General features: G+C 40.7%; 1 long non-coding RNA gene across 5 annotated transcripts in view; it reads left to right on the forward strand.

The window, feature by feature from the left end:
• Window positions 1–19,874: 19,874 nt before the first annotated feature.
• LOC148054993 (uncharacterized) overlaps window positions 19,875–25,452 on the forward strand; it is a 121,198-nt gene continuing 115,620 nt past the window's right edge. For all 5 annotated transcript variants that reach the window (XR_015706080.1, XR_015706082.1, XR_015706084.1 and 2 more), the window contains exon 1: window positions 19,875–20,067. This is a non-coding gene — a long non-coding RNA (uncharacterized LOC148054993). The remainder of the gene's footprint in view (window positions 20,068–25,452) is intronic.

Consider the following 25,452-nt stretch of genomic DNA (forward strand, 5'->3'; position numbering starts at 1 on the left):
CCATCTCAGACTTACAAATTCATATGATTATCTTAATGGTCAACATAATGGATTGAAAAGAGGTAGGTGATTAGTAAAATTTGATCCGAGTTTGTTGCAGATGTGGGGAGCATTGTGCTGAAGTCTCTGTCTGATTGCAACTTAGAATGGCTCATATGCTGAGCGCGTATCGCTCTGATTTGCTGCAGTAAATCAGGATTAACTCCCGAGCAGTGAATGGTATCCTACTGGTGTCAAACAAAGGGAATCAGACCTAGTTTCTTTTAATTAACTTGAAGAAAAAAGGTCTACATTTGTTTCTTGATGCATTGTTCTTTCACCTTTGTTGTCCAGTCCTTTTGCGTGGCTGCAGACATAATCTTTTGCATGTAAATCAATACCATTCAGAAATGCCTCAGGAAATATTGTTCTGAAATGTACTCAATGGAAGCACATGCCTTTCTGTGCCAGAATTTATGAGGGGCCCTGGGAGCCTGTTTTCTTCATTTGCTCATGGAAATATTTCTCCTTGGAAAATCCAAGATGTTTAGGACTAATTTATGTTGCTCCAGCCCCTTCAAAGAAGCTAACACCTAAAGTGGTGGTTTTGCATTGTATTGGTATCTGAGTGTAATATGGATGATGCCGTGTTTAAATGAGTGAGCTTTAGTAGCATTAACAAAGGGCATTTAACTTTCATTTTTATGAAATGAGGGTGTTCTAGGCTTTTATGGGTAGCATTTCTAGGTTCTGTGCATGATCTGTCTTCTGGTGCGTATAGTGTTTTCAGTTGAGGTTTTTGTGTGGTACTGTTGACCAGTCCTGCACAGGCACAAGCAGAGTGGGTTGTTGCCGTGCTTCAGAAGCAGCTGATAAGATGGTACTTCTGATGCGCTGGGAATCAGGAATGATCAGAAATATCCTGTGGGAATACTAATTATCAGGGGTTGCTTGCCCACTAACCGAAATGTATCCTGATAGCTCCCATAAACCCCCAAATGCAACACCCATATAGGAGTCAGATTTCATGTGGGAGAAGAGGCTAAACCATATGGTCTTGGTCTGTGTGGCTTGGGCTCCTCTCTTCAAAAGACTGTGGTGGCCTGGCCTTCTCCTGTGATTCTGTAGTTTAAGCTGGGCTGAGCTGACTTGGTCTGTCTGATTCTTAAAGCAGCCAAAACTTCACAACCCACAAGCTTCATCTTTAATGATAGTCATTTGTGCTCTTTTTAGAAGAGGCTCCGTCTGTGTGGAGGGGGAGAGAAGAGCAGGAAGCAGAGACAGGACAACTTTGTACACCATTTCCAGTAACTGATGTTTGAGAGCAACTGTCCCATTATCCAAGACAGTAATGTCTCTGCAGCCAGAAAAATATGTGGTGTTATCTTTCTGGGTGGATGTGGGGGGAAAGCAAAATAAAGGCTAAAATTATGGGGAAAATGGCTCCCATCTTTCCTCCTGGTTTCCCCAGCCTCTCAGAATTGTCAAAAAGTTGCTAAAGACCCTCAAAAGCCTTAAGATTAGCCCAGCTTCAGGCTGGTCTGTTGATAAGCGTACATAATGCTCTTGTAGGTCCAAGAGGAAAACATCCGAGGTTTGGGAAGGGTCAGCCAGAAATTACATAGCTGCAAATATGAAAGGAAATCAAAGAACTGCAGGGTTCTGCCCAGGAGAGAGGAGAGCGCAAGAGGCAGCCAGGCCAGCCAGCGCCGAAACAGGATAAACAGGAAGGGATGCCCAGAGAGAAAAATTTTTCCTCTCAAGCTTCATGTGTGTGAATTCAGTGCTAACCTTGATGCATGCCTTCAATTGCCTTGTTTTGAAATGCCCTCTCTTGAACTAATTAGTGAGACTGCTCTTCCAGTGCTCCTAAGTTGCATGTTTTTGTGGCGAATTGAGTAATGTTTGATATCTTTCTTAAGGACCTGGATTGTAAAGTGACAGGAGTATGTCAGTAGTGTTGAGTTGCCCTAATTTCAGTTGGAACCTCTGGATGATACTAAAACTAAAACACCACCACCATTTACAAAGGAAAGTGGAAGTGTTTCTGCATTTCCACACATGAAACCCCGTGGAGTGTTGTCATGCAGACAATACATTAATTCCTTGATGGCGTTCCTTCGTTTCTCCCATACTGTGAGTTTCTTTTCCGTACTGTAGTCTTCTAGGACTTTTCTCTTACTTTGCTGAGAGCGGGGTAGCATTTACAAGAGCTTGTAAATGACTTGGATTTCCAAGTCCTATTTTAAACAAAAAAAGTGCTTAAGGGCCAGAATTTGAAAGGTATTCAGTTGATAATGACAGGGATAGGTTGAAAATGAGATAAAAGCAAACAACAAAGGAAAGACTTGGTGTCTGTGTCTCTTGAAATAAATGGGAATTTAGTGTTTCAGTGTTGCAGAAGATTCAGTGAGGTTCCTAGCACTACCTTTAGGACCCTAAACACCTTTACACTGCTGGTGACTTGTAAACTTATGTAAGCATTCCAGGCTTCTATTTTTCTCCTTGAAGCTTTAACACAGAGGTAGTCAGCTTTCCTAACTCAACGTATATGTCAAAGCATCCTACGTCAGGAGTGCCACTGCTGTGCTGAGGGCTGCGCTCGTTGTGCAGGCAATGTAACGGTACAGGCACCCTGAGCTCCTGTTAGCCGGTCCTTGGCACAGGGATGCCCAGCAATCCTGCCTCCGGTGCTGTCATTTGTTGGGGACACGTTATGGGTCGAGGAGGGGAGTGTGCCCTGCCCTGTGCGTGTGCAATGTGTGGCTTGGGAGGTAGCGGGGACCCCTAAATAGCTGCTCCTGATTTCCGAAGGTGCAGCCTCTACCCAAACCCTATCTCCGAGCAAACATCCACTCTATCATGAACACTACTGGTGTTATTAGAAAGTTGTTAGTTTACTGGAGGTTTTTTTCCCCATCAATTAGTCAGGAGCATAGCTTGGACCAACTTTGTCAAGCTTTTAATCTGGGGAGGCTTTTTGTTGCTGCACTGCCTCTGCATATGAAATGTAATTGGTTGCCAGCTCACACTTCCCTGACCCATTTCCAAAGCTATTTCATTTGATTGTGTTGGGTGATCTTTCTGAAATTATTTCTTGATTTTTATCTGAAATCCATTGATAATGGTTATTTAAGCTCTTTCTGTGCTATCTGGTTGTTTTAATTTCAGGGAGTACATTGAGGAGTTTAAGTATGTATTAGTTATCATATTGATGGATCAGCCAAGCAAGGAACATTTGGAAATTCACATATTCCTTTTCATTGACCTATGATATTTGAAAAGCCTCTTGCATGCCATTAGCAGTTTGAACATCTATAAACATTTCTCAGTATGTTTAGATTTTGTTTTGGAATAGTTTGAGTATGTACATGTAGATTTTTCCTTTAATCTATCCAAGAATATTAATTGCCCATTTGGTTTGCAGTTTGCCATTTATTTAATACTTTTCCTTTAAAGTAGAATTGGTTTAGTTTGTGCTGAATCAAGTACACTGGTGAAAGCCAGTAAGATCTAGTGCACTGAGAACTCACCTGAAAGCTGTGAACTATTGTGGTCTGTGACTGACACAGACATGATTTATATCCTGGGTCAAATTATGCACCTCTGCATCTCACTTCACCCAACTGTAAAAGGGTGAAATTAGCACCTCCCCCTCATGAATGTGGTAAGATTTAAGTAGTATTGGTACAATATGATATTAAAATTGTAGTGCTTGTGTTTTATTAATGGCAGAGCTTGGTGCATTTCAGAGGTGATTTTGTTCTCAAATGTGTGAATTATTCATAGCTTTGTGCTGCTGAGCAGTTAAAGTGCTTGTCAGAATTGGGCGCCAATGCATTTGAAAATTTTAAAAGGGGTGGTGCTCCTCTTCTATTGCTGGCCCATATTCACCTCGGATTTGAGCTAATCATCCCAGATTCATCTCTGGGATTGTGCAGTGGAGGCACAGAGGCTATCCTGGGAGCGCACCTGCCTCTTGAATCCCATGGATGGCTCTGTGGCTGGATTACAAACCCTGTGGGCTCCAGTTAGACGAAGTGGGACCATCTGTTGCAAGTTGCTTTGACTCATTAGCATCCCTTACATCTGTGCCAGGTCTTACCCTGTTGAGTTTGGATGCATGATCAACCTTTAAGTATTTGTGGAGGACAGAAATGGGTTGAAGGGTTGTGCTCTGATGTGACAAGTGTTCAGCTAAAGAGCTTCAGCAAGGTTCATTTGCAGGCCTGTAGTCTATTATCATCTGGTGAATCGGCACATAGACTATCTCAGTTTTGGTTTGTGCAGTTCCACTAGCTAAAGCTGAGGGTGTGAATTGACAGACTGGACAACTCTGTCACTTTGGGATATGACACATTATCTTGTCTATATTCCTCATGTAAATAAAATGAAGTTGGTAGGCCTAGTGCTCTGCTTCTGCTAAGGCAACCCCAGTGATGCTAACTGTGCCAACTTTGTGGTGAAATAATACCCAGGAAGTATTGGAAGTACAAACAGCATCAACACTTTGCTTGCGAGGCTACTTGGGATTGATACAGTGTCTCAAAGCAAACGAGGAAAAGGAAAAAGTAACTGTGATTAGAATCACCAAAACTAGATGTGGAAGAACTTCAGTCACATAATTTATCCCAATTGCAGGGTACACAGGATGGAATGGGTTTCCTAAATACTTCGTCTCATCCTGTCTCAGCAAGAAGGATAGCACTTCTTTCTACTGAAAATTGTCCTGTGGATGTGTCTGCCTATCAGTGCTATCTGATACACTTCTGGTTAAGGTGCACGCCGCTCCACTGGAGTTCCAGTTCAATATTGTGTTATGCTGTTCTCCACATGGGCAGTGTTAACAGTGTTGGTTTCTGTGGCAAATGTGATACAAAATTCCTGGAGGCACTGATATATCTGTAAATTGAATAAATTGGGATAAAGTCAATAGGCTCTGAAAATTTTTGTTAGAAGGAATTTGGCCCTCAGTATGTTATGTAGGTATATTGTGGCATGGCATTTGTTGCTTCGGGACAAATGCATCTGTCTGTCTACCTGTCTATCTATGGGTTTTCCATAGGTATATCAGCAGACAGTAGGGTGGGTCATTTCCTGCCTTTGCTTCTAAATTGCAGGTATGTGCTCTACTGTGACCAAAATTTGCTTTCTATGATCAGATATACTCTCAGTTTAGTGTCTGATGATCCTTTGACAGAGACTCTGCTTTCAGTATGTGTGATTTTTCCACTGCGTCACTCCAGTTTCTCTCAGATGTAACTCTGTTAAAATTGGTTGAAACTGGTTAAAACTTGGTAACTTGATGATGCATGAAAATGCATGGTGCAAGGAGATCTCTTCAGTCTTTAACCGAGGTGATCCAGATGTGGAATCAATAGAACTACATTTACACCCTCTCCAGGAGCGTTGTGAGGCTTAATTCACTGAAGTCTGCAAATCACTTAGTGGTCCTTGGATAAAAAAATAAAATGCAAGGGGACAGAGCTGTAGGAGTGGTAAAGAATATCCTTCTCTTTAAAAATTTCGCGTGTAAGGTCTCTCCTGCACTACCTCTCTAGATTCCCAGTATCTGCACTAGGAGTTAGATCTGGTCCTTAGGCAGAGAATTAATCTGGATTCTTCTTACAAAACACATCTCTCAAGTGAAACTTTTGCCTATATTTTTCCCAGAAGATTCTTCTCTTTCAGTCCAGAATTTTATCAGCAATTCTTATGCTAACAGGGGTCAGGAGATGAGATGTTTCTCACGTTACACTTGAAGCTTCTCATGAATAATGGCCTGTATCACCTCTATTGTCTGTTCAAAACATAAGCAACCAGACATAAGGCCAGAGGAGAAATTTAAAGAGTGCTGAATAAGCCAGCAGGACTGACCAAGAACTAAGATAGTTGGAGAGTGAAACAAATACAAGGTAGAGCAGATGGTTATTTGGGGAAATATCTGAGCAGATTAACTACTAGGCAGCTAGAGAATGAGTCAGTCCCTAGTTAAAAAGTACCCTGAAATCTTCAGAGTGAGATTAACAGAAGCACAGATGAAGATCACTGTAGCCAAAATAAATTAGAGGTCATTATTCCCTAGTGAATTTTCTTAAGTGTTAAGTAGAGCACATCAGGCTTTTCACAGAAATCTGAGGGGGGTTGCTATACTTAAGACTATCACTTGCTCCTATGTAAGGGCAATCTGTCCATTTTGAAGCAATTTTTCCCATCAGTATTAGCCTTCTCCCTCAAATTAATTTCTTTGCCTTTTTCATTCTCTCATATATATGTCTGTATTGTGTATGGAAAAAAAAATAGCTGCAGTTTGAGCAGGATGATAATCCCAAAATACATGGCATTGGAAATTGTCGTCATGGAAATTCTAGTTCCCCCCTAGCCCTCCAATCTTTTTGTTTTTCTTCAGTAAGACTGCAGCTGCCATCTGATTTGTATTTATATATGCTCTTTATAGATATTAATGCAATAACAGATTAAACCTAAAGTAACTGTTACTACACAGAGAAACCTCAGGGTCTGATCTTGCAAACACTAATGCCTCTGAATAACTTTAATCTTGTGTATTGTATATTTGAATTTAATGGGGACTCTTACATGCCAAAGTTTCTCACATATGCGAATGTTTGCTGCAACTTCAGACTTTCCCCATATGTTGATGTCAATTTGTTTTTGCAACCTCAATACGATTTAGAAACCTAAGTCTCTGGTCACGGTTTGTATATATTTTTTCAGTTCTGCGGGCTTCATTGTACCAGATGTTCAATTGAAAAAATGGGCCAAAACCTCACTACTGTTAGTGAAACCACCTACATATACCAGGCTAAACTTGGCTTACAAGGGATTCTTCAGGCATTTTCTTTGAGGTCTGAGCAAGCTCATAGGTAATAGGAGTTACAGAGTGGTAACGCTGTTTTTACAGCATCATCTTCTCACCACACATTCTGAAGGTGAATTCCTAAAAGAAACTGGATTGTAAAACTCTGAAAATCGCACAATAGCCCAGTAGCCAGTTTTAGTGCTTGTATAAATAGCTGAAAAGTGTCCAGGAAACAGACAGCGGAGTTGTATCAAACTTCTCTAGTGTAGCTGGCCTCTGATCTCTGTGTAAGGGCTCAAGGTAAACTGAAGAGTTCAGACTCACTGTGTTGGTTCTGTAGGGTCATCTTTTCTGTATAGGGGCTTAGATGCCAAAAACTGTTTAGAGGATATTAGTTTTATCAGATTTCCACTAGAATATAAAGTTCTGATAAATCCACTTCAGACCAAATATGGTTGGTTTCAGAATACTTGGGGGGGAACCAAAAAACTGTTTCTCTTGAACTCTAATACACAGGTATTTAAACTCGTGTACATCCTCCGGTGAGCCAAAGCAGCCAAATCCTTATATTCTGCCTTTAAAGGTAAGAATCATACTCACAGTGCATGGTCAGCCTGTTGTGTTCTGCTGCAGAAGGCAGCTCAGTCGAAACACCAGTGGTTAGTTTTGAGTTCAATAATAATGGTAGTTTTACAGGCTAATGTAAGGGTAATAAAGTCTTCCATAAGGCGACTACTGTGACCATCAGGAAAGTTTTATTTCTCCAAGTTCAACAGTTTACATGTGACTAATGTACTCTTGGAGAAGAGTTGACTTCTCTTTAAAACATGCAGCAGCTGACTTACAGAAACACTGATATGTCTGTGTTTGCAGTTAAGGCTCACTAACCGTTGGCATAAATCTGATAAACGTCTTATAGTACCTCAAATTATCCCACTTCGCAGCTTTTGAATGAATAAGACTTGTTTCTTAGCCCACAGAAATGTAAATAGATTTTTTTCTTTTCTGTATCCTGGCATTATTTAAGATTAAGCTCCTTTTTGTAAGAGTTATCTCCATATCTGTCAAGACCAAATATATATGTATATGTGTGTGTGTGTATGAGTGTCATAGAGGTCTAAGAACAATAAGATGGTGAGGACCAAGGTAACAGACACAAGAAAATGATTAGGCACTTGAAATTAGGAAGAGATTTGCTTAGGTAGCATAAATAATATTGTCCATAACCTCTTTCTCACCAGTTGCCACTCCTGAGATATTAGAGGAATGCATGAGACAGATCAGTCTGTATGTCAAAAAGTCATGTGGGACAGTTGAGATACTGGCTAGGGCTTTTGAAATGTGTTATTTTCAAATGACATAGGATATTAAAGAGTTTTGTCAGTTTTAGGCTGCTACATCTCTGTAGGAAATCCCAATGTTAGTCATAAAAGGGCTAGATGCTTTGGAGAGGATTAATGTTGTCTAATTTTAAATGTCTAAAAATTAGTAGTTTTGGGCTATGCTGGTCAGTCAGGATCTCTTTCTAACCATTGGAGAGAAGGGGGCACGTCCAGGGACTGAATGATGTTAACTCCGTGTTAGGAAGAAGTGAATTGCTTATTGGAAGTGTTGCTCTTTCCATTCATTGTAGAGGGAGACTACATGAATAGTTTCAGCAACTGATTTTTTACATCAAAAGTTATATGAATATAGAGTCAGCCCTAAACATATAATGTTGATATTTTAAAAGTTGTTTATTTGTTGAAAGATGCAGATAAAGGTCCAGTGGGTGTTGGTTTTTTTTTTTTGGTTGCGGTTTTTGTTGTTTTTTTTTTTTTTTTTTTAAATAGAGCCCATTTACTGGATATTTCTGAAAATCTTTATAACATCTGTAGGTACTTACAGAACTCTTGAAAGAAAAAAAAAGAAAAAAGCACGCTTATCCTTCTTTAAAAACAAGTTGGTACTACTGAATTATTGGTGTTAATTACATGACTGAGAAAACACCCCTGATGAGGGAACAAGAGCTAATTACTTCTGTCTGGGTGATGATGGACTATTGGCCGCTCCTTTCTGAGCTGGGTGGGACTGATGAGTGTATAGGGTGGTTTTTCTTGCTCTCTGCTATGGAGCAGCCTCCAAATTTCACTGACTTGTGGAGCAGCTGGAAGTCCTGGTATGGTTTAGTCTTCCACCTTCTGTGCTATACCTCCAAGGTTATACCTCCAGGAGGTGCAATGGAAAAATAAATCCATTGGAGATGGATACTCACCAAGCCCCATGGCTTTGAGTAGAGATCCCAGCAGGGAGATCAAGGAAGGCCAATTAATAAACTCATTTCTGTGCCTACTCCCTCCATGTGTGTTCTTCTCCTGTTTCAGATGGGCCTGAGGACCAGAGCTTGCCCTCAGAACACCACGCGTACTAGAAGCTGCATTTTTGTATAAATTGGGAACAGAACTGGCCACCAGAGATTGAAAATCTGGCAGGCAGAGCTGATTAGACATGCTCAGAAGAGCTTGCAGTTTCACTGCCGTGTGCCCTTTGGGCTTGCAGTGAAAAACAAGGCTGAGCGCTGCCAATATTTGTATATGTGATTCTGTTGTTTTATCTGAGGATGAGATCAGTCGGTGGAGAGAGCCCAGAAAAAAACTAAAGTGCTCTTTTTTATTCCATGGCATCATGAGGAATGTGAAGCTGCGATCACCCCCCACCCCACCCCACCCTGATCTTTATGACTCCTAAACCAGTGCTCCTCAACCTTTTTTCATTGCAGTGGCCACACACTGTCCTTTCAAAAGGACCCTGTGTCTCTCTGTCTCATTTAGGTGTCTAGGAAATGTAGAATTGTCCCGATATACGTCCCTGCCTCTTTTGGAAATCCTCACCCTTACTTGCGAACTTAAACCATGTCTGACCTGTTCCAGCCTTGTAATCCCATACTCATCCTCAGAATATTTTAGCACCTAGATGATTTTTAAATCCAACCCAAACCATTCTTTGATTCTATGATCTCACTTACCTTCAGGTTTTCCTTTATTTTACTTATCTACCTTTTAATAATAATGTGTTGTCAGATAATTATTTGTAAAATGCAGGTACTGAAATATACCTACTTTTATTTTGATGGAAAGGAGTGATTGCAGTGCCATGATTTGAATGGGGATTTGGAGAAAGCTAAGGATAGGATTCCTAGATAAGGAGACACAGGGGAGTTTTTATAGGTGGTAGCTGACTAGCAGCATCCTTGTTGAATTGATTGTTTTAATGCTGAAATTTAATTGTAGTATTAATCATGTGCTAGAGCACCAGGAGCGTTGGGAAGGTGTCTTTTTAGTTACTATTTCAGTAGAAAGACAGAAATTGAATAATGACTGTTTAAATGTTGTGATCAGTAGGGATTGAACCCAGGACCTCGGTAGCTGAAGCTCCGTGTTTCTGTAGCTAAATTTCCAGAAATTCATCCCACCACATAGGACAAGGTCTGACTCCCAAAGCTTAGATTTGGTCATAACTTTGAACAGTCTAGGTGGATTTTTTGTGTGCCTGTCTGTGCGGCAACAAGACACGTAGCTGACTTTTTCTGTTGACAGGGGCTAAGAGAGGCTCCACAGCTTTTGTAGACAGATGCATTACCACAAGGCCAGATGCTGTCGTTGCCCCAGCCACCGAACAAGAAAAACAATTATAGAAGCCTTCTCTTTATCAAATTCATTTGCAGTGGTCGCTCCCAAAGCTCCTTTGAGAGAGATGAGGAGAAGAACCCTGAGAATACCTACTGAAAGCTTGTCCAAACCCATTTCAAAAAAAAAAAACAAAGGGAAAGAAAATATCAGTGTGTAAGTCTGTCTGCAGCTACAGCAGAGGGAAGCAGATGTAAGCAAGCCCGCCCGTGCCTGCTGAAGCTCTGTTAGTTCCTGGAAGGCAGCCAGTGCTGAAATAATGGCTTGAGGCGGCACCCCTTTCTCCCCTCTCCCTGACCTACTAGCAGACAAGACATTTGTACGTTATTAAGCTGTGGAGCACATACTGTGCTTTGCAACTGGACAGTGCAGGGCACTGTTCAGAGCTGTAAATCTCCAGTCACATATTCGCTGTGAGAATCTTGTATAATGTCAGAAATATCCCCTCCAACTCCTGCAGCCTCCCTGGGCTTAAAGACGCCTCCCTGTGTATAGATGCTGACACAAAAACTAGTTGGGGTTGTTGTCAATGTAACGTGTCCTGTAAGTCAGGAGAGGTGATCTGGGCTGACTTCTAGCCTGAGTGGTTGGTTGTACCTTGGAGCTCGCTGAGGTACGTGTGCTGCAACTGCGCTGTGAAACCTGCTCTTCTGAAATGTGGTGGGATCCTGAGACACCTCTGGTTGTGTGCATTTACGTGCTCTATAGAGAGAGGGCAAGATACAGTGGCATGCAATATAAATATTTTGCATTTGACTTCCTTGTCAAAGTTCCTTTCAGTTTAACAGGTTTCTCATCCTAAATTTCTTTTTTCCTATTTCTTTAGCCTGAATTCAACTCTCATGTTTTATTTGTAAATGAATTCTCTTTGCTTCTACATGATTTATTTATTTATTGTTCTTTGCCCATGAGTGGGCATCTCTCCCTGTGCTTTAGCTGCAGTTATTTTGCAAGTCAGTTCATGGGCATTGTCCCATTTCAGTTATTGCCATGGTGTTTTAGGTTCCCCTCCTAGGCCCGCAAGCTTAACAGGCTGTGTCTGACTCCATGTGTGGGATGGATGGGTACATTCAGATGCAGCATTAACATGGCTTTTTTTTGAGGTGCTGCTGAAATTCGGAATTGCTGAAATTTGATTGTAAAAGATGCTAAAACGCAAAGCCAGAAATGATCCTTTAAAAGCACTCTTTGATATTTGAAAGGATTGGTGAAGTGAACCTTAAAAGCCTCCCCTTGTTTTCTGTTGTTCCATTTCTTGTTTTCTCTCGTAAAGATTTCTTTTCCCTTTCTGAAGACTTCCAAAATACACAACCTCACTGAAAGTCTATTGCTCCCAAAAGAAGGTCTTTTTGTAGGTTTTGACCTGGGTCCATCTTCTATCACAGCTGCAGCTTCTTTCCTGTGAGGTAAAGCCAAAGCTGCTAAAGTAAGTGTCAGCACTGGAGATTGAAGGCTTCACCCGATCCAGAGGGAAGGGGTTAACATTGGCAGAGGCAGTTCACGTCCAGTTTCTTGTCCAAGGCAACACAACGGGATCTTTCTGTGGGCAAGATGTGTCCCTCATCGCCTGTGACCCACCCTTGACTCCTGGGAGGTCCTCCAAATCACTCCTTCCTTCTAAGCTGCTCATCAGCTGTGAGGTGGTAAAGCCTTTTGGTTTGAGCTCTTATTTCCCTGTGTGACCCAGAAAGGAGAGACTTGGTAGCTTTTTAGGAAATGTGTGGCTGCGTAATATTCAAAGAGAGGGTATTTTGTAAGTCAGGCATTTTAAGGCCAAAAAGCTACCTTTTAAAAGAAAAGACAATTCCGAATTAAATCATTTAATAGATGCAATGTTCTGGTTAATTGCAGTCTTCTCTTTCCTGTGGCGTTCGGCTTTTCCAAACAATACCCACAACGTTTGCAGTAAGGGAATTGAAATGTGCTTGGCAGCTCCATTCTGCAAAGCCTCGATAATTTTTGTCATCGATCCAAAATCTTATGCCAGTTCACTGACGTGAGGTCACTCTAATTTCATCCCATGGTTGCTGGTAGACTTTTTTGTCCCGGCTGCCCTCGCCCCCTGCCCAGCTCTCTCCCCCACCTCGTTTTGTTGGAGGTTAATCACTGCGTGAGGTAACTCCATCCTTGGCATGTTCTGTGATCTGGAAATTTTGTCGCTAATTACTGCCTTCGCACCGGAGAACGAGTCTGCAGAGCCCTGCCCTGTAAGTGGCTGCGCTCCTCCATGGCTCCAATTGCATAGAGGACGTTTCTGGCTAACAGGAGTCTGGTGGGGGTTGACCAGTCTGAGCCTGGAAGAAAAATGGACTCCTCTTTATAATCTAGAGTGTCTACCTAGAAAACACTTAGTGTGCCATGTGCTTAGCAGCAGAAGAGAAAACACCTGTCTGGAAGGAAGACTGTCCTGCTTTTAAACAAAAAAAAGCTTACGTGATTTTTGCTTTGAGCACTCAGGACTTGGGGTGAGACAGGAATGTAGAACGGAGGCTTGCACACAGTGGCTTAAACATCCCCAAAAATCTTGCTAGCAGGATGAAATTTTCTTTTCTTTTCCCTTTCTGGTCACGTTTTACCACTGGAGTTACTCAGCGAATTAATAGGTATAGAAATGCAAAGCTCTTTTCTTATTACACGCCATCGATCTGATTGCAGTGTCATTAATTGAAAGACTCGGGAAATGTGATGGATGGTTCAGTTCAGGATTCCACATTCGTTTTGGCATAGCCCTGCAGGAGAAAAGCTGCATGAAGCTGATTGAAGGGCTCTTTTTGTCTGACATGAATTATTCTTTCATTGTCAAACCTTGTAACAGCATTCAGACATAGGGAGATTTACAATGTGAAATCCTAAATGGGGTCTATTCTTAAAATAAAATTAGAAAAAAAAGAGAGCTTTATCTTGCAACGTTGAAAATAGCTACGTTTAAAAAAAACCCACAACTATTTCTACAAATTAAATCTCTTCTGCAAAACCCAAGGGGCTGATGTTTCTCACTTAATTTTAAATTATTCCAATGGTAAGGCCTTAAATGAAAAAAACAATTGCTTTAATCACATAACTGTTGTCAACATTTTTATTACATTCAAATATATTTGTTTGTATGAGAGGGTTTGTTTGTTCTTTCCACTGCTGTCATTTACCTAGCAGACTGATTTGTCCGTTAATCTGTGAATCCTGCTTGTCCTGTAAAATAAGACGAAGTTTTCTTTTTCTTTGGGGGAAACCTAGGTGGACATTGTTTAAATGCTTGTTTTTAAGGAAATCATTCTGGATTTTAGAAAACATAAAAATGTATCGGTGTCGTATGCTGACAGGATTTCATCTCTTGCCAGCTTGTGTCTGAAGGCAGATCTTATCGAATAGCTTTGTGGTTTTCATTTTTCGCTGTTGATCCTGGTCAGTTCTGTTGTTAAATTCCCGTTGCTCTGTTGTCTGTTAAAAATTTGTGCCGTGCTCTGTGAATTTTCTGCAACATTATGAAACGTAACAATTAGTAGCAGAAAGGTGCAGATCAGCTTTGCTTTACACATGATATCATTTACAAAGTGGATGAAGAGTTTCCAATGCAAAGTAGCCACCCAAATTGTAGTCTCATTTAAGAATAAAATACTGAAATAACATTATACGAGATCTGAATCAATGTCATGCCTATTACCAATGCTGGAGAATAGCTAGATTACACGGAGCAGACAGATTAGATGAAGAAGAGCATTAGATTACATTACATCTGAGTAGTGGTGTCTATTCATCTGGGTTTCTTTTAAAGAAAGCTGACTTATTTTATTGGAATGTGGTATGTTTGAAGGAGCGACAGTATCAGGACTCAGATGAGCAGCTAGAAGAATTGGACGTAAAATACAGCAGTAAAAACGTCCAGCTCTCTGGTTTAACCGCCTTCCTCCCGTAGCTACCTTACCGTCTGACGGACCCGCATGCCCAAGTGGTGCTAGTAGATAGATAGCCATGGGAATGATTACAGTGTTTATTATTCTATTTAACTACTTTTCAACCCCAGATAAGTATCGAGCGATTAGTTTCTGTTTGAACTCCTAAACAAATGCCCCTTTTCACCTGAGATGTACATTTGCAAGCAACAGACTGGCCCGATAAAAGAGATGAGTAATTCACATTAAAGTGGGAAACAGCCTTTTCAGACACTAAGAAATAAAATCATTGATGGGAAATGTTGTTCTCATCCCCCCGCCCCTCCCCCTGCCTATTCTGCATGTAATACCCTCGCGTACGTATATTTTAAGGTCTCATTGTTCGGCGAAGGGCGAGATTATTTTGTAGTTTTTGTTACGCTTTTGTCTGCCTGATAAGACCTCTGGCAAAGGGACCGCGAGCGTGGTTGTTTCTGGTGGAGTTGCAAAGCCGGCCACTGCTCTCCGTGTTGTGCTAGTCCTCTATGCGGTGTCTTTCTTTCAGAGAGCAAAGAGCCTACGATAAACTCTGCGCTTGGCATATTGGAAATCTTCTGTCTCCATAGCACCTGCAATTCCCAACAGCTAAGTTTTGAAATGAAACTGCATGGCGGGTCAGCACAACACCCATTTAGCACCGTTTCTTTTAAAGCCCATTATTGCTTTATGTTACGCTGTACAGTCAGCTCTGGGACGCTTGCACTCAGGGCTTCTCTGGGCAAAGACATTGCTTTACTGCAGCTTTTCTTTAATCTTGCTTCATTGTGAGCACCTTCTATGTTGTTAGCAGTGGCCAGCTGTAATCTTCTAGCCACTAGCCTGTTCCTAAAAGGTGAGGGAGCTGGGGAGTTATTTCTTTACGGAGGTATTTTTGTTGTTTTAAATTTAAGATTTTTTTTTTTCTTTATGCCGTCTAAAGCTAAATAAACTTGACAGTTTCTTGGAGCCCACAATTGGGAAGAATGTTTTTCCTTTGGTGTCACTAATTAGCCTCCCATGGAAGCTGATATAAGTAGAAAGAGAGCTAACGATAGAGGGTTATGCAGCGTGCATCCTTGCAGGATTCTGCAAGCATATTGTACGTGAGAAAAAATTGCTTACTTCTCGGCAACAAACTCTTTCTGTCAAACTGCTTAATTTTCAGAGTTCCCCGCAATTCAAAACGTGGGGTATAATTTCTGCAAATTAAATTACAGTTTGGAGCCGTAGTCGCTCTTATCAAATCTGTGTAAATAACATTGTCCACAGACTGTGTTGTCACCTTTGAAATGCTCTCTGCTCATGGATAGCAACCTAGCTCTGTCTTTTCTTGTGGTGGAGTCAGGGTGGTGCTGGATTTTGGAGCTTTTTAATTTTATTGTTTTTGATTTTGTTCAGGGCATTTTTTTTTTTAGTCCGTTTTGACTCTGACAGTTTTTAAAGGTAAGGCTCATTTTTTGAGGTTAAGAAGAAGGAGAGAGTAAAAGGTACCGTATCTTTCTTCTTAATTGTTCGGCTTAAGTCTAAAACATCTGAAAAAACACCCTGAAAATGATTCTAAAAGTAACAGTCGCTTAATTAAAAAAAAAGTAACAAATTTAGCTTACCCTCTTTATGGACTTAACTTCAGGAAATTAGGCATCCTCTCTGTCTCCTCTGGAATAATCCGTTTCTTATCTAATATATATGAAATGACCAAATACATCTACATCATTTGCATCTTTCACTCAGGAACAATTGATCAAAAAATGGAAGCACTGCTACAGATCAGAGAATTTTTTAGTTTAAAGCCTTTAAGTCACCATTTATTTCCATCTAGTTAAGCTTAATTTCCTTTTATTGTGTTGTTCAAGTGAAAATATACAATGCCATGTCTAATTGTGTTACTATTCACATTAATAACCTGTAACTTTACATAACAATGAGCAAGAAGCATCGAAAAGGCAGAAACAGATGCAATTATTTGTTGCTAGCTAAGTTACTGTACGTGACCCAGGTGCTGTAGTACTATTTGCATGTGTTTCTCACCTTTGTTCACCCAGACACATGGGGATCTCAAGCTATTGCTGACTAATTGATAGTTGTAGTAACTGCTATAGGCTCCTTAGATTAGAAATGCATGCAGACGTGTGTCTTGATTCAAACATTAAGGAACACACACTCTCACTTACTTACATGGGCAGAAAGTCTTCATACTATTAGAGGTGTGTGATGGAGATAGCAGGACATAAAACAGAAGAGAGAGAGACACAGAGAGAGAGAGAGAGACAGAGACAGAGAGATGGCATGCAGCATATATACCCCTACAAATAGTTCTAAAATGCGTTTGCAAATGCAGAAGTCTTCAGAACCATCCAACAGTTCAGCACACCCTTTTTATCTCTTCTCTGCGGGACGTCTCCATCCAGATTACTCGAAAAAAGCGGAAAAGGTGAGAGCTCTGCCATCTTAGCTCTGAATTCATCTGATTTCCTTTTTTTTTTTATCCCCCCTCTCCCTTGTATTCCTCATGCCATTGTCCATTCTTATGATGGCAGCCGCCCTTGCTCTTGAATGCAAGTGTCACAGCGGGAGCAAAAAGGGTTCAGGGCTGCATTGTCAAAGCCATGGTTCCCTATTGTTTCTTAGCCTTTCACTGCTCTGCTTTTCCGAGCCTCTTTCCCTATCAGTGGCCCCTGTCAAGGGGAGGAGTAGGGAGAAAATTGCAAGAGTTAGTCGTCCTTTTTATTGCACACTGTTATGATAAACAGCCCAGCAATACATCCCACAAAATTAGGAATTATAACGACGGGACGGGGGAAAAATTCTTTGTAGGTTTGCGTTTGTCGCTGCCCTTATGTCAAAAGCTTGGTTTCTTAGGAAAGACTTTTGTATTGGTGTTTTGCCCAGCAAAAAAATAGAGGCAGCTGCAAAGTGAACAGTGAGCTATTTAGCCACAAGGTAAAAATTTCCTGTTGCTATTTGGATACTGATGCTTTTCAATTTTAAGGGGGGGGGGGGGGGGGGAGGAAGCATGACTGAAAGCATTTCTCTAGCTGTCCATTCATTCATCCATCCATCTATATTTTATGTTTTAAAGCAATTGAAAATGATTTTTAAAAAGGCCAGAGAGACTGTTTGCAACTTGGTTTTATTTGAAAATATCTCAGTGTAGAATGAGGTTTGTGTTTCAGGTGATTGAATCTTGTACTGGGAAATGAAGGGGGAATGACTGTCCTGCTCGTGCCAGAAAGTGCTGGTTTGTCAGGTCATCTGAAAGTAAAATCTTGTCAGAATTTCTTCCTTTCATGGGGGGAAAAATGTATACAGGACTTTACTTGACATTTAGTATGTGTTTGATTGTCTTGTGCGAACAGGCCAGCTTTTCCGGTGTTCAAAACTTTAGGGAGGTTACAAAGTCATGGCCTCAAAAGTTTTTCGTTTTACCGTGTTTGATAATAAATTCTTTAGAAAAAGAAATTATTTCTAAAATACGGCTTCCAAGAAGAGTACAAACATATTTACGTATTCAAGTTGTAAATAATCTAGTAATTTCACTTTCAGTATTTTTTTTGTCTTAAAAATCTAACAAAGTAAAAGAGAAGCAAATGCAATTTGGTTTATGCTTTTGACTGTTTTTGTAAATATGAGCATCTTTTCAACCCTTAAATTTATACTTACTCTCCTAACTGTACAGTATATTTAGCAGTTTTGGGATTCCATTTTTTAAAAGTCTATTATTATATTATTTTGACTGAGCTATTATATTATCAGAAATTATAAAAAGAAAACACTACAGACCATTCAAATATGTGCTTCTTGAGTCTGAATATCTAAGTCATTGCAAATGTCTAGTGCTATTTTATCATGTCTAATAATAACAGGCAGAGTGCTTTCACAGATGTAAATACGGTTTAAGTCTTAAAGAAGCTTGCAGAGAAATACTCCTTAAACTGCTGAATAGTTAGGCTCCTGTTTTGGTTATGTTTAAGAATATCTAGTTGTCCAAGTCTCCCAAATGATAAATGTTTGTTGTGAATTTACTTTGAAAGAAACGGGAGAAGATATTTCACCTGAATTCACTTTTAACTCTCAGAACGCTGAAATATAAGTGATTTGATGATCAAATTCTCTTAGTCCGTCCTACAGACAACTTGCTTTGCCTTTTATTCTCCGTATTAGTCTTTTTTACACATATATATTGTCTTGCATTGCCAAGTTCTAGGTCAAGTATGTGTCTGTTTGGAATATCTTTAGAATTGAAACTTTTTGAAGAAATGATGAAAGAACTCTGGCCTTGTTTTAAATCAAACTCTGAATGCAGCCGAGGCCACCCTGGGAGCACAATGTTTAATTTCCATTCGACATCTGCCTTATATTTACCATTGCAGACCAGTGTCTGTGTAGAAGGAGCACTTATCGTTGATAAAAGTTTGGTATCTCTTTTGTCAGAGATTGTCATTTCTGTTCTCTCAATCTGGACTGTCATTTTGTAAAATCTTTTGTCATTGGAGCTGAATGGAAAACCTGGAATGTGTAAGAGATTAAAGAAATGGGGAAGAGGATTCGAATGTGTAGAGCAATTCTGGTCGCTTGACTCTCTGAGACAGATGGTGCCTAATCCTGATTTTCCTTACTCCAGTGTAAATACCGAGCTGTCCCACTGAAACGACCGCTGAATACTGATGCGGCATCAGAATCAGGCCTGGCTCATTTCTTTGCTTTTTGAGACTGTGGGCTTATCTTGCAGTGCTTTATGCATGCAAAGCTCTCATTTTACACTTCTGATGATAGATGCCTACTGAGTGACTTCATGCTGATTGCAAACACATGGGTGTAAATCCTGAGTTTCGGTCATTACTCCGGACTCAAGCTTGTAGAAGTGATATCAGTCTGACCTTCCAGATTCTAGGAATAAATATTTGAATAACTTGATGTGTTTTCTTTAGGTAGGTCTGGGTAGGGAAATATCCTCTCCAAAGAACTGGGGTGGAATTTTGCATGTCTGGACATTCCCCAGTGTCAGTGAGAATGTGGTGGTGGTGGCTGAGATGTTAGGTCTACCTGGGAGGAAAAAGTTTATTCAGAGCAAAGGCAGCAACGTTTGGCCCCACAGATGTATTTGCTGCAAAAAGGGTGATTCAGGGGGATTGACTGGAGAACTGTTACAGCCTTGGGATTGAGAGAGAACTATTTCAGGTAGAGAAGGGAAAACTTCGCTCTGTGTTTAATTTTTTAAATAAATTTTATCTCCTTATTTATCAAGACAACTTGTGTTTGTGTTCATGTTGCTTTTAATTTTAGGAAAAAAAAAAAAAAAAAAGGGCTTTCCCTCCCCCCCAGATCCATTCTGAAATCTGAGGTTGAAGTGCTCTGTGTACAGTGTCAGCTCAAGACCCAGGCACCTGTTTAACTTTTCCCTGTGGGATTTCAGTGAAGCACAACCCTTATAGTCCTGCTCTACATAGGAATAAATTTCTCTCTCTTTCCCCCCTTCCCCCCATAGGAGTAACTTGATGACTTCAGTGGGAATTGCTCATAAACAAGAAAGAAAGGGTCATCTGGATTCTTTCGAAGGGAAGAGTCAGGGCCAGAAGTCTCCATGAAAGACCTACCCAAGACACAAGAAGAGGATCTCACCTACTACCTCTTTTCCGGAGACTCCATCCTGCATCGAGGTTCAGGCAACTATCGTTTTCCCCTGGTTGGAGCTTCACTGGTGAGTCCTTAGAAGTGCTTGCTTCTCACATGTACAAATTTTGTCAGTAAAGTTTTGTAGTGAATCAGAGGGCAGGTTCTTGTACCCCAATGTGTTCTTTCATACCCTGCCACTGGCCTGTGTGGCATTCCACGCTCATGAATATGACGGGTTTATATAGTCCAAAATGCAAGAAGAGTTACCCTTGGTAAGTCATGTCAGGAAAAGCTGAACCATTGGATTATTAACCTTTTACTAATTCCAAATCCATATCCAGTTACCACCCGAGACACATACAGGTAGAGTAATATCTCTTTAAATCACTGATTAGGTAACCCACTGCATTTACTGGCCTTTTGAGTTTCACAAACCACCAGAACCAAGCCGTTGCAATGAATTTTGTGTCCAGGTAGGCTTTGCATGTCATGGGCAGCATCTTCCCCAGGGATTGTCACTGGTTTCCATATGCTTGTTTATAGAATTAGGTATTATTCAATAGGAGCAAAGCGATTTCAGCTTGGCAGGTAGAAAATAGGATGGTTACATCCCTGTTAAAAGTAGAAGCATCTGAAATAAGACATGGAAGAACACATTACCTTCCACTGGGAAAAGCCTGCTTGGAGGGACTCATTTAGCCATGGGAAGCTGGGAGAGAAGTGTGGAGTGAAAGACTTGCCAGGCAATTATTCTACTAATGGACAAGATTGTGTTGGTTTTCAGTAAATCAGTGCAAATCTGTGGTTAACTATGTCTGTTGAAAAGATTCTGAATACAGAGAGTGTAAGGGGACAGACCCTTATCTGATGAAAACTGCCACAGTGTTCAACATCAATTGGAGATCTGCTTCAACTGCAGGATGTGAGGCAGATTGAAGTTCTTGTGTAAAACTGTCCTGCTTGGTCTGGTCTTCCCTGAGGTTGAGACAGTTTTGTGCTGGCCGATTTCGCTCTTCCTTATTCAAAACATGTGACATAGTTTAACAAAAACAGAACTTTGAAAGCCATTAATGTGTTAGCTCAACAGAAAACTTTCATGTGACAATATTGGCAAGAAAGAGAAAAGACTTTTTAAATAATTGTTGCTTTCTTTCTACCTCAGGCCAATTGCTATATTTTGATATTGTGTCGGAAGTGCCTCATATGCTCAGTCTTAATTCAGATTTCAGAACATCATTTCAGCTTTGCAAGATATCACTTTGCCACAATGTGATTTCGGTAGGAAAATTATTTGTGGTATAGCTTCAACTTTGTTTATACACATGAAATCTAGACAACTGTTCTCTCCGACCTGTGTATGGAATTCCTACTTTTATTCATGTGAACACATTTTTCTGAACCAGGGTAGTCACTGTGGAAATGTTGTGCACGTGCTGAAAATCGTGGACATTGTTTTCTTTCTTCACATTGACTTTGACTATGATGAAGGCTTAACCTGGGTGTGAATTATAGGTTTAAAAAGGGCAATAGACAAATTGTGTTTCCACCTGCCACTTGTTCCTTTGGTTTTTCAACATTTTTTGTCCATGGTTTGAGAAGGGACTGAAGTCTAATGGAAAGCACTTGTCACCTTGTAGGTCCTGGTCTATTTTTTCAGTTGCTACAGAATGTGCAGTCATTTCTGTAAGGTTCAGAGGCCTGTTAAGCTTTTATGAAAGCAAAAATCAAGCTCTGCACCGTTAATAGTTTTCCCGTTCTTCATGTGTTTTCGTTGTCTTGTCCAGCTTTGTCCTGTATTACTTGGCAAAACAATAAGGGAATGAGATTAAGAGACTACATAATATGCTGTGTAGAGCAAAGGTATAATCAGCTGAGAGGACACTGAACGCAGGTGTGATGTGGTCATAAGTGCCTCAGGAATGTGCCAATGTCAGGTTTAAATGCTGAGAGAGCAATAAACCAGTTGCAAGTCATGTTCTTCCTACAGAATTTACCTCAGACTTTGTTTCTGGTTATGTCTCCCTCCATTCTGCTGATGATACATACCTTGATATCCATCTCTGGTTCGTATTCCCACCTGTGCATAGAAAATCCTTCCAGTCTTTGCCAAGTCATCATCATCTCAACATGCAAATCCCTCCTAAAACTTCACTTCTTCAGTATTGACAACAAGAAATGATTTATTCTTCTAATATATCAGCATATTTGTCAAGGCTCTAGATAGATTAGCTAGGCAGCGGGCACATACCTAAATGAACTGTGTGATGTTTTCACTGTAACCATGATTCTTTTTCCCTCATTTATTTAACTTTCTCGCTTTGCTTGTTTTGTTGTGAAATAAGCTGATAAACTGCTTGAGTTAGGACATCATGTCAAGTGATTTCATTTATCCTTGTTATACATTTTGAATTCTGTATGAATAATAGGTAAGCGGTAAAAAAAATTAATTCAGGTACAAGCTGCAGCTCAGAAAAATGCCCGGTTGGCATTAAGATTCAGGAATGCACAGTGGGCAATGGAAATCAAACAGTGGTGATGATTACCAGTGGAGGATTATGTCTTGCTGAAAGCAACAGGATGGACAAGGGACTGGATAAAGCCCCGAGTAACTTCGTTTGATTGCAGAGCTGACCCTGCATTGAGCCTGAGGTTGGACTAGAGACCTCCTGAGGTCCTTTCCAACCTGAATTATCCTATGATTTGGTGCATGTAGGTGGCCTGATGCTGGGAAATTATGAACATCAAACCCATTAACTAAGGCCAGCAGAAGGAGCAGGCTTCCGAAATGTGGCCTGCTAAAGAAGCAGACAGTTTTTACCTGTGAGCACTGAACTTCTATGTAGTGCCACCTTTTCTACTGGCAGCTCGCTATTGCTGTGCATGATGTTAGGCAAATCCATTAGAAGCAGCCTCATTTCTGGTATGAGGCAGTGATTCAGACTAATACTCACCAACTGCCGGTGCATGCTGGCGTTGGATCTGGGTAGGGGGCAACTCTGCAGCTGCACCTACTAAGATGAGGCTAAATTGTTGTGGAGGCCTGCCGATCATTAGGCTCCAAGTTGATGGACATGGTAGATGGATGACCAGCCTCTGTTGTGGGAGGCTGGCTGGGGCAGGGTTGTGAAGATACCATAGGTTGAGGCCAAGCCAAGAAGGGGTCAGAACCTTGGGTGGAGTAACATATCTGATTAATTTAATTTCTTTTTTCTCTTTGGACACTATTCTCATATCTAAAGGTCCTGAAATCTGCCTTGCGTGCGAATGTCACACTGTCCCTATCTGCTTATTTGATAAATATGCATTTTTCTATTTGCATATTTTATCTTTTATTGGGATTTGTTTTCTTTTTAGTTACTGCATGTTTTTCCTCTTTGAATTATCAGGCAACGTATTAATATCTGGTAAAACAAACAATCTACCAAACATTAAATGTCTCAAAGAATCTCTGTTACGGGTCCTATAGGACAAGCTGTAGGTTTGTGGCTCCTCCAGGAAGAAACTTGCCCAGTCTTTCTCTTACATGATCTGTTTTAGCCATACCTACTGAATTCCCAATAGCTGGAGCTGCAGAAGGTGCCTTCTGCCCATACATCTATGGCTGGTGGGACTACTGCTTTTTTTTCCACACAACATAGTGGCACAGTCCTCACGGTGCCTACACATGACAAGCCTGTGATGGGGAAGAGGAGGTCTCACAACAAGACTGCATCTGTCAGGTTGTCCTTTTTTTTGAGCTGTGACTGGTTGTATAAATCACGCGACTCAGTCTGTCTTTGATGATTGGCCTGTGCTTACGGCACAAAGCGTTCGGATTTAGCTTTCTGGGAGAATTCAGCTGTACAAATCTTATATTTCTGATGTGAAGACGGGCTTTAGGAAATAGGTCTAGATCATGGAACATTTCTTCATTGTAATAGCTGCCCTTATAATATAGTTATAGCTGTGTTTTTTTTTTTCTTCTACACGTGAATAAACTGTGTGAAAGGAGAAATGATTTGCCAGTTTTTAGCAGTGGATTTGATATCAGCCCATGATAAAAACTCAGACCTTAATTTAAAGCAAAAGTGGATCAGGAGTTTTTGAGCAATACATTTTTCTATTGAAAACTATATTAGGTTATGAGTTAAATCATGGGAGAGATATTTTTAACATCTTCTTGCAAAGAAAGGGAGAAAGAGTTCAGTTTTGATAAAGTTTTAAAAAATGTTGGAAAAAAAGCAAATATTTATGTGTCATTTCATGTGATTTAAGACGGTTACATAGCCTTGTATACTTTCCAGGATGGACTTAACTATTACAGGTAAAGTGGATAAAATGCTATAAAAGGAAAAATGGAATGGGGAGAGAGAGAATTGAAGAAATGCCAGCAGTAGTTCAAAGGCAGTAATTAATCCAGTATATAGTTTAATTCAGTAGTTAGTAAAATCATGTTGTGAGTGTTCAGGAATTAAATATGTATAGAAAGGTAACGCATCATGTAGCATATACCCTCTTCCATGAGTGCTGATGAATGGCTGTTCTTTAATGTTTATGTTCTGTATATTGACCTGATAGTTTCAGTCATTAAGACAGTATTTTGTTTCTGAGGACATAGATCCCTGTTTTGGAAGCCTCCATCCAGAAGGCGATAGAGAAATCTAAACCTTGGTAAATGATCTTTTGGGCCATCTGCTTCTTACTTGTTTGGAAAGCTGCATTCAGAAGAGTAGATCAGGCAAGGGACTGAGTGACAAACCTTCATTGTTCTGAGGTTTAAAATAAACTTGTTGTGGCTAAAGATGACAGCGTTAGTTTCCCAGAATGCATATTGTCATTTCAGTGCAGTATGCTTTATCAACCGAGCTGTGATTAATTGCAGCAGGGCTGCTTACAATTTGATACAGACATCAAATGCTAATCTTTCCCTTAGTGGACAGATCATATAGGGGCTGGCTATGCCCCCCCATGTCCTACAGATACTTCTCCGCACGCGTGACCGTGCTCATGTGAATGGTCCAGTTGAAGTCATTGAAACTACATGCGAGTCCAGTTCTGTAAACATGTGTTTGTGTAACCCACTGGTATGCGTCTGATTACCGGCAGCTTAATAAGTGCTGCTGACCTGTGTCTTGCCCTTTCATGCACTTAAGCAGGCACACAGAAATACTAGTTTGTCTGGCCTGTTGATCAGCCAGCCTCCCCAGGGACCAGATTTTCTGCCTCGTGAACTGGATCTGGCCCCTGAACTCACCAGCTGGCTATTCCACTCGGTGGGTATCTGTAACATATAGAGAACAAACTGCAGACAGGTTAGTTCAGATGCTTAAAGCAGGACCAGCCCAGCTGGTGCAGAGGCTAATTATGCCAGGTTAATGTGGCATTATATTTTTTAGGTCCTGAGCTGATCTCTCTCCCTGGAGCAGTGCTGAGGTATATAGGCATAATAGGTCTTTCGGAGTTAGCTCAGATATGGGACACAGTGCTGCTG

This window comes from Nipponia nippon, unplaced genomic scaffold (genome assembly GCF_047370975.1).
Source record: "Nipponia nippon isolate SJK-2023a ecotype South Korea unplaced genomic scaffold, ASM4737097v1 scaffold_28, whole genome shotgun sequence".
NCBI lineage: Eukaryota > Metazoa > Chordata > Aves > Pelecaniformes > Threskiornithidae > Nipponia > Nipponia nippon.